The sequence below is a fragment of the Pectinophora gossypiella genome, chromosome 3, assembly GCF_024362695.1.
Source record: "Pectinophora gossypiella chromosome 3, ilPecGoss1.1, whole genome shotgun sequence".
Taxonomy (NCBI): domain Eukaryota; kingdom Metazoa; phylum Arthropoda; class Insecta; order Lepidoptera; family Gelechiidae; genus Pectinophora; species Pectinophora gossypiella.
The window spans coordinates 10,421,489-10,431,026 of record NC_065406.1 but is presented as its reverse complement, the minus strand read 5'-3'; positions in this window follow the sequence as shown (position 1 = coordinate 10,431,026).

The window sequence follows — 9,538 nt, the reverse complement described above, 5'->3', positions numbered from 1 at the left end:
TACGTACCCAATTGACGCTGCCTCACTGCGATGCCACGCTGCTGGTAATTTACTCGTTACGCGAGAATACTTCCTTAATAAACTTTATCAACGATTTGACAGACCCCCGTTGCGTATCACGTCGTATTATCATGGTCAATATTTATAAAAAAATGCATAGTTTCACACATGTACGTGCTGACTACGCTCTGCGTCGTCGTAGACGTTTTTCGCATTGCTCCTTTTTCCAGTTTAAGATTCCAATGTCCTTAAGATTTTCCAATAGCTTCTCAAGTTTTCCATAAACGAACGCTTTCCTCGGCATACTTAGCTGCCAGGAGCACATAACTGATAGAATGTAGGGTGCAAAAATCAATAGTATCCATATGACGTCACGCGGGGTGTATCGATCGCGTCACTACTCGCGTGCCGTCTGTTTATTGATTGAACGATTCCAGTGTCTGATAACGAGTGAACAGTTTGCATGTGTGAAAGTAAGAGAGAGAGATATAATGAAAGAGACTTTGTAAACTTAATATAAAGGTACTTAAATTAAAATAACTAAAATATAGATTTTTACGCCGTTGTTTTGTATTAAGTTTTAAAAAGTAGTCTTATTGACAAAATAACCTGAAAACAAAAGAATGAACGAAGTATTTTAGCACACATTGATGGTGCCGATTCAAATAAGCTCGCGTGACGTCGCCGCCCATGATTGGATCTTTGTGAATGACGTACTGCGCCGTGATTGAACCCGAGGTTGATGGTACTAGAACCACAGGACCGCTTGGAGCTTGTAATTACGAGTAGAACATTATTTTAAGTCAACTTAAGTAAGTTTTAAGAAAGCACTCGCGTTGCGAAACCTTGTGCATGTTTAGGACACTGTATAGATAGTAAACTAGATGTATTCTAAGTACTGTAATGAAATAAATTATATATATTAAGATTGGTTCTAAATAGTAAAGAGCAAACTAAAAACAACTTTAATTAACTACCCGATATGATGTCACGTGCCTACGCGTAGCGCAAACTAATTTATGTTTAGCAAACAAACAGTGCCATAACTTACAGCGATCGTATGTATCTCCAGGGTTTAGGTACTCGACCTAAGTACATACTTCAGATACTTTTACACCCGGGTAACATATATCTAGAGGAGCTATTATACAAGACTTCAAGTCTAGACCCAGACTGGTCTAGATTAACTCCAACAAAACCTGAACTCTTAGTACTTAGGTATCTGATATTGGAGACTTTGGAGGACACAGGTTGGTCCTACCTTAAGTTATATTTCTCGGGTTTTATTTTTGTATAGTAATAATAATGCTTAGCAACTTACGTGTAATGTTATTCCCAATAAAAATACTCAATATGCATAAACTAACTAGCTTCTATTGCTTGACATTCACAAAACCATACGTTAGTAAAATACAAGTTACAGTCGTTGTTGCCTCAGTAAAAACGGATTTTTGTTTTGCCACAATAATATTCCTAAATGGGTTAGTTTATCTATCGCAAGATCTACTAAGTACCCACACATCACTGAACTTTGTATTTTGCCACTTGTGACTTCACTTGTGGCTTATCTATAATAAATGAAAAACCGTTAGATTAACGACTTCATGATTTTAAAGTTGATTCCACTATAAATGGTCTAGGAAAAAATACGAATCTAAAGCGTAGCGTAGAAACATTCATACTGTTAATTAGAAACTAGAATATAAAAAATATATAACCTACTTCGTTTTTGAAGTCCGTTATAAATAGGCTAGATAACCTAATCAAATGTGATACTTTTTCATATAATTTTCAAACGAAACGGGACCCTATTACTAAGCCGCTGTCTGTCTGTACGTCTATATGTTTGTGACTTTCTGCAAGTGAATCTATTGCAAGTACATACCGTAATAAAACCCAATCAAAATCATCCAAATGTCTATTGTAAATAATTAGATATTAGATAGAATTCTTAATAAATAAAGTCTTCTTTCAAACTTTGTTAAAACTAACATTATTCAGACATGGGGCTAAATCTATAAGGGCTAAATGGATTGATATTATGTACTGACCCTTTCGTCCTTTTGTCAAAATTGAAAATTAAAAAGATTTTTATGAGCACAATTGACTAGATAACAAACCTAGATACTTTTTCCGAAACGTCAAAACGGTTAATTTATGTCAAATAAAGTTTAAATAGGTAGGTGACTACAAAACGGTGACGTCATCAAGAGACGTAGTCAACCGTCGTACTCATTGTTACGTAATTTTTACTTAAAACTTTCTATATTGACTTATTAAGTATATAAGAAGAGAGAGTAGATAAGTATACTTAATAAGTCAAAATAGAAAGAGAGGTTTTTGATCATTAGACAAGCCTCCATTTCTAAATTAGCATTTTTCTTCTCTCACCCTATTAGACGGGGTCAACTTTTAAAAACCATATCTTTTCAATAAAAAGATACATATTTATTTATTCAATAATAGTGTTCATTGATTGTATTCACAAATTGAGCCATAGAAACTGTAAAGTTTACTTAACAAAGTAAAGAAAACTTAATGAGGACTAGGCGGCGTGGTCTTGTGACCTTATATAATCATACCCTTAAAATGGAAGAAGGAAGAAATATAATATTTTAAGAATGCATAAAGGATTCGCCCAAACCCATGTCCATAAAACCCCGATGGGACCGCCCCGGAGGTTTTGTGGTTTTGCCTACCAGGATGATAGAAATTGCACACAGCCTGCAACCTACCTGTGGCTACGAGAACGCTACGGACGCTACGAAGGCTGCGCTACGCAGCGTAGAAATATGCTACAAGTACTTGCTACAGGGGAAGTTCATTATACGCTGTTGCGTAGTCATATAACAAACATTGAAAATAAATGCACTGTGTGTATTTTTATTAAATTTAATTTGGTATACTTCATATAATTTCTACTCAAAATCAAGTTTTTATTAAGTGGAAAAATAATATTTTTAATAAAATAGCCCTATAAGTAATTATTTTACTAATGTATGTAACACACACAATAATGTTAGAGTTACACACTGCCTTTTCTCCCATTCACAAAGCAGTTTTTAAAAACCCTTCAACTTTGAACTACAATATTAATTAAAAAATGTCTATGATTTTAAGATTATGAAAATATCAGCACGGATTCTTCCTTGACGACCCTGTTCGACTAATTAGAAAATATAAAATTAAAGCTTTTGAAATTAGAATAAAAATTTTAAAATATTGTAACGGCACGTGTTTACGGGCGCCGCCTCAACGGTCCAGAGGTTATTTGTACCAGGGGAGGAGGAAACAGAGGCGTTCTCTCTAAAGTTCAACACACTGGCGCTACGACCTCGTAACTAGTTCGGATAGTCATACCAAAACTTTATCTTTACTCTATCTGATTTGGAATGTAATTATTCGGTTTTTATTAGCTACCTACATCAGTTTCAATACCTTGTAATATAATCTGGTTACCAGCCCATCGCCTACGATCCTTATATTGGTCATTATATATTTTATTAATTAAATTATCCAAAGCTTCTCGTTAGGCCCTGCGCAGACGACAGACTATCCGTGACGCACTTTTTAGTCTGTGAAAATATAACCTATGCAATTATATGCAGTAACGCGCCGGACTTTTTGCGCGTCGTGTGCGTTACTACATATAATTGCATAGGTTATATTTTCACAGACTAAAAAGTGCGTCACGGATAGTCTGTCGTCGGCGCAGGGCCTAAACAAATTACTGAAGTAGGTACATGACCGACACGTGTACTGTATTAATTTACGACCTACCTACAAGTACGGAAAATTTTAGGGATAAATATAATAACAATTACTTAGAACACAATTAATAAAGTATGGTACAAATATACAAACAAAGCGCACAAATTCTGAAATAAGTAATGTTTAGCTACAAGCTACGAAGAATTACAGCGTACGAAAATCCACAAGCTTTAAAAACGCGCTACGCAGCTACGAAGCCTCAAACAATTTTCCATGGTGACGTAACGCCTTGACTACGATAGTACTAGGACGGCAGAGGCGAAAGAGACAGTGTGTTGTGGCAACCTGGCAACTAAAGCGGGCGCCCCGCGAAAGCTAGTGCAGTACAATAGGATAGCAGAATACCGAGTAGGTGTAAATAGTTTGCTCCAACTATTATCGGTAGGGTGGGGTGATGGCGTCACACGGAAATCGAAGGGGCTGACATGTGAGGGCTGTGGTGACTTAGAGGGTTCTTGAAAGCAGACTGTGTGTGGTATGGAAAACTATGTAGACATTGCCATATTTGTTAGGAAGGCCCGTGTAATAAATCTTTAGTGGGAAAATTTGATACGCTTTCTTTTACAATAGCAGTAGTGATTTAAACGAAACAACAGACCTAGTTAAATAAGACACTAATAATACGAAATGTCAAAACGAAAAACACACGTTTCACGTTATCATATTACGTGGTGAAACGTCGTGTACTATGTTAAGTAATACTTAAATAAAAGACGTAAATCTGTCATACAAAAAAAAACAGATTGATTTTTAATCACCTGCTTTTTCTAGATTAGCATTTTATGATTTAATTTTGAGCCAGTCATCCTAGCTATCATGCCTAATTCATAAAAACTAAACTAAATTAAGTAAATAACCATCTCAAATAATTATCACCTTAAATGTATTCAACAATTTTAAAGGACAACGTAGCATTAGTCCACTATATCGGCGTAGACTCGCTCGTAATACACTCCTAAAATGAACTCCTGATAATTTAGCTCTCCTAGTACACAACGAGACAAACGATTCCGCGTTCCCCACTTTGTTTGAAACAAATTGCTATTTCCTTTTTTCAGGGGCACGTTATTTCCTTAGGGAAAAATGTGAGCATTTTCCTACATGTGCTTTCAGTGCGTACAAAACACGTTATTTTTTATCTTAAAATTAAATTTAAGTTCGGAATGTAAATGAATGTTATCCAACTGTCTTAACTTTGCAAGATATTATTAATAAACTCATCTTAAATTTAAATTTCATGTAAAAAAGAAACAGTTTTGAAAAAAATCAGTTCTCATTTCATTTCGAGTTACCAGATCTGCATAACATTCAGAGGGATATGATCGCTCTAAATACAGTTGAGAGTGTTGTTGCATTAATCTAACCACAAGCGCACAAATTGTCGGTCAATAACGATTCTACCCCTAGTGTGTTAGCTGAGGGGTAAGTTGAGCTCTTTGTAGCGATGAAGCCCTGGTACAAAGGGTCACAAGCAAACGCTGACGTGTCAGGGCGCTCTCGTGGGGGTGACTCCGTACAGGGTGCGAGGGTGTCCGTATACGCGTGTATACTACATACACATGCAATGCAGCGGTGTACGGTACACCCCTACATTAAATGCGTTACATCGAACACTGTACACTACAACTAACTACACACATTAATAACTTAAACATAAGTAATATTTTACCTTAAGTTGTCTGAATTTTTTTTATCTAAATTATCTATAACAGTCCACCATGGAAATATAAAAGACCCTTAAAACCTAACCCTTAAAAAATCTTAATATTTAAAAGCATCTAATTTACTAAATAATTTTAATCTTGAATATGCTCCTGATGCCAATTCTAATATCATGATCAATTTGTAGCTGACAAAATTGCGTCTTATCATTTTCCATCCAATTTTCAAACTCTCAAGTGCACAAATTACATAGTAACTTTCAACTCATCATAATATAACTCAGGACTATATCCCAATTGGGGTAGTCAGAGATGCATCCATGGCAAGACGAACTAAGTACCGATACCTCAACGAGCTTTCTGTTAGACAAATGTGATAGGTGATGAGCCGTATCGCTGTCTATAATAGTCGAGCTAACGTCACTAATAACGCATTGGAATAAGAGCAACCTTACTTGAAAAATTGACATTTTAAATTTCAGCGACGACGTTAAAAAGTTGTAGGTAATTTAAAAGTAGATAAGTAACAGTTTTGGGACTTCCAAATATAGAGGCCTAGAAACTGTGCCAAATTGAGAGGGTCCTTGGCATTTAGCATGACCTTTAGACGGATGCCGGCTCCGCGACAGAGGTCGATTTTACCAGGATCACATATTCTGCAGGATGTAAACCATCTTAAGGCTCACGCACGAGAGGAGGTTTACAGACATTTGCTCCGCCCATCACCTTTTGATGACTAATATACGGGGCCTCAGTCGACCACACGAGGTTATTACTTGGACAGGTCAACTTGTTGTATGAACAAGGCATAAATAATGCAAATATTTCGTGAAATCAAATATGCAGTTAATAAGGATACCTAAACAGAAAAGCAATTTTTATGCAAATATATAACGAAGAAAAAGTATTACTTACTTATAATATTTTCGGTAGGTAGTATAATCAATCCAAGTATTCACTTTCCTAGTTACTTGTGTTCGTGTGCAAACCAATTTAATGAAATGGTAACAATAACTTTTAATAAAAGTTAACGTTTACTTACTTACCTTACTTGATGGCATTGAAACGTAAAATACTAAATAGAACTCTTTCGACAATAATATTCTTAGTTCTGTCGGTATCACTGGGATACTACATCCAAAATAGAATTTAAGTACTTATTAATAATTAATGACTTCGCGCTAAAAACTCGTCTCAACCTTCCATTGTACCGAATTAGAATTTATTTACAAATGGCTGTATTAAGTAGAATTATACGAGTAGGTGGCTAAAACAAGACCCGTTACGGGGAACATTTCCCCGCCCACCGGCTGGGCAGGGCGGCGCAGAGACGACGTCACGTGGCAAAGGTACCAGGCGATCATAGCCCGCAGGATCTCCCTCAGACACCGGCTGTTGTAAGGATTTTCGTAGCACAGCGCTACGGCTTCTGAATAACTACGCGAATGGCGTCATAGTTATACCTTAATTAGACCTCGTCAGAAAGGTCGACATTAAGCCGCTTTTTGTATTTTCAGCAACTAATCCTATTCAATTTCGCTCACTGACGCGTTAATAAACATGTTTTGTATTAGCGACAGACTTACGTGGTTAAACGGTGTTCGTTAACAGGATATAGATGTTTTTATAACTATTACATAAGATTTTTATTAAAGTTGAGTACTTACAGAATGAGTATTACGAACTGAAATTATATATTATTCTCGCTCGAGCTAAGGTTGAGGGTATATTCAATTCTCGGTTAATATTTTCGGAGCAATTATGCATCTGTCGACAAAGACTCGCATATAAGTATGTAAGTAAGTAATAGTAAGTTTATTATTACTCTACGTACAACTAAACATTCCAAAAATTCTAGTTAGATTTTTATAAAAAGAAAATTTACTTTAGTAAATGTATAATAAAAAAGTAAAGTAGTTATGTGATTTGACCGTATTTGATCGATCTATTTACTGTTTGATCTTGTTAAATCCTAATTTCTATACATATGTAATTCCTTTTCAAAATATATAAATCCACATTTACGGAAGACTTCCTTTTTGGGCGGAGTTACAGTAAAATCTGTCCATCTGCTTAAGTTATAAAACAAGTTTGCATTCCGCTGCGAGGTGCACCGGCTGACCGCTCCGCCCCAGCCCGCCCAAAGGCGCTCCGTAGGGCGGCAACAATTTTCCACGGGCGTCGCGGGTACCAGGAGAACAGAACACCAACAGAGCTCACCGAAGCCTCCAGAACGACGCGTGACGTCACTGCTACCACCGCTAGACAAAGACGCAACAACAACCACTACGCATGCGCAGAAAGCAGACATCGGTGTAAGCATGTGTTAGTACAACGAATGTTTGTTACTGAACTTAAACACATGAAAGCTCCGTGTTATTTTGGGTTTAACTTTGACACCTTCAAAGTAATGTCAACTTATTTACGGCCTGTTATTTAATGGAATTATTTTTATTCTAGGTTTAAACATGAAGCTATTTAAATTAGGTACCTATTTCTTTCTTGAAATCTAGGTAAATTTTTGAGAAATGTTAAATGTACCTACTTACTTCACGTTAGCACTCGTCGACTTCTACGACATAGATATCACCTTTTTTACAACGAGACTTATGGTAGATTTGCCGCAGATGGCATTAACTACTTGGCCGGACAAATAGGGAGCGCTGAAGGCTCTCACCCGGTACAACGTTTAAGACAACAGGCTTGAGGGTGCCCGTCGAACCTCGGCTCAGGGCGTCGTCTGAGAGGAAAAATATTTGAAAGAATTAATCGACCCTAGTGGGTCGATAGCGATAAGCGCTGATTGAGGGAAATCGTCGACCACGGCGGCGGGGTCGGTATCGGGGTCCTGAAGTGATTGGTGTCACGAGCTGATAGGCTGCCTCTATGGCTAGTAATCTGGTCGTCGGGATCGTATATTACCTTCGAACGCCGGTACTTTTCAGTACCGTCCCTAAGTGGAATGTATTCGGAAGCCGCAACTACCAGGGTACTTGGGTGGTGCGGAGCAGAATCGAAACAACGTTTTGAAGCTAATTTGAGCCATTGGGCAATGGTTGGCAGAATAGATATCACCTACCCCGCATACATGTAGAGGTACTAAACATCAGATTATTCTACTAGTTTCTTTTTGTTCTGAATTTTGAACCAATATTTCTATTAAACAAATGAATGCCGCTAAAATTATAAGTAATAGAGTAAATCTCAGAGCAGCGGTAGCCAATATCTCTGGCTGCGTCATTGACCTATCAACGCAAAAAAGTATAGAATATTTTGTCTAACAGAGTTGGCTCGACCATTATAGACGGCGTTTCGGCTCACCACCTATTATGTTGGTCTAATAGAAAGCTCCGTGCTTCGGAAGGCACGTTAAGCCGTTGGTCCCGGTTCCGTATGAGCCATGTCAGGGGCCTTTGGCGACTCAATAATAACCCTGACACCAGGGTTGATGAGGTCGGTAATTCACCTCACAACCCACACGATAGAAGAATAGAAAGCTGGATGAGGTGAAGGTATTTAGTTTGTCTTGCACTCTGACTACCCCATTGGCATATAGTCGGCCAATAAATAATATTGATTTCTGCGAGATTTACTCACAACTCATGCTGTAATTAACACGTTCACTGTATAACAGAAAATTAAGATATCAACCCCTCACGTGCATTGGTATTTTTCGATAAACACATTGGAGTTTATGTGCATAGACACACTATGGCAAGAAAAAATGTGCCCCACATATAGGACATGCACGTACGATAGTTTCAAATTTAATGCCTCATATGTGGTTCATAGTACACCGTGAACGTGTTAAAATAAGTAATAAACAATTTTTACACGTACTTAAACTATGTTACAGTGTAACTATGTTACCTACTGAATAAAGATATTTTTGAATTTGAATTTAAGGCCATAATCTCTATCTGGGTGAGCAGAGCCGGGGTTTGACAGAACACAATCTTCAGCATAGCTAGCAACTGTAGCCTGGACACATTCAGTGGTTAAACTAACATCAAACATGTTCGTGGTATTTGAAGAGTCGAGTTTGAGTGTTGAGTCAATGTTTTCTTTTGTGCCACTGTGTTACAAATCAGGGGTGTAAGAAAATA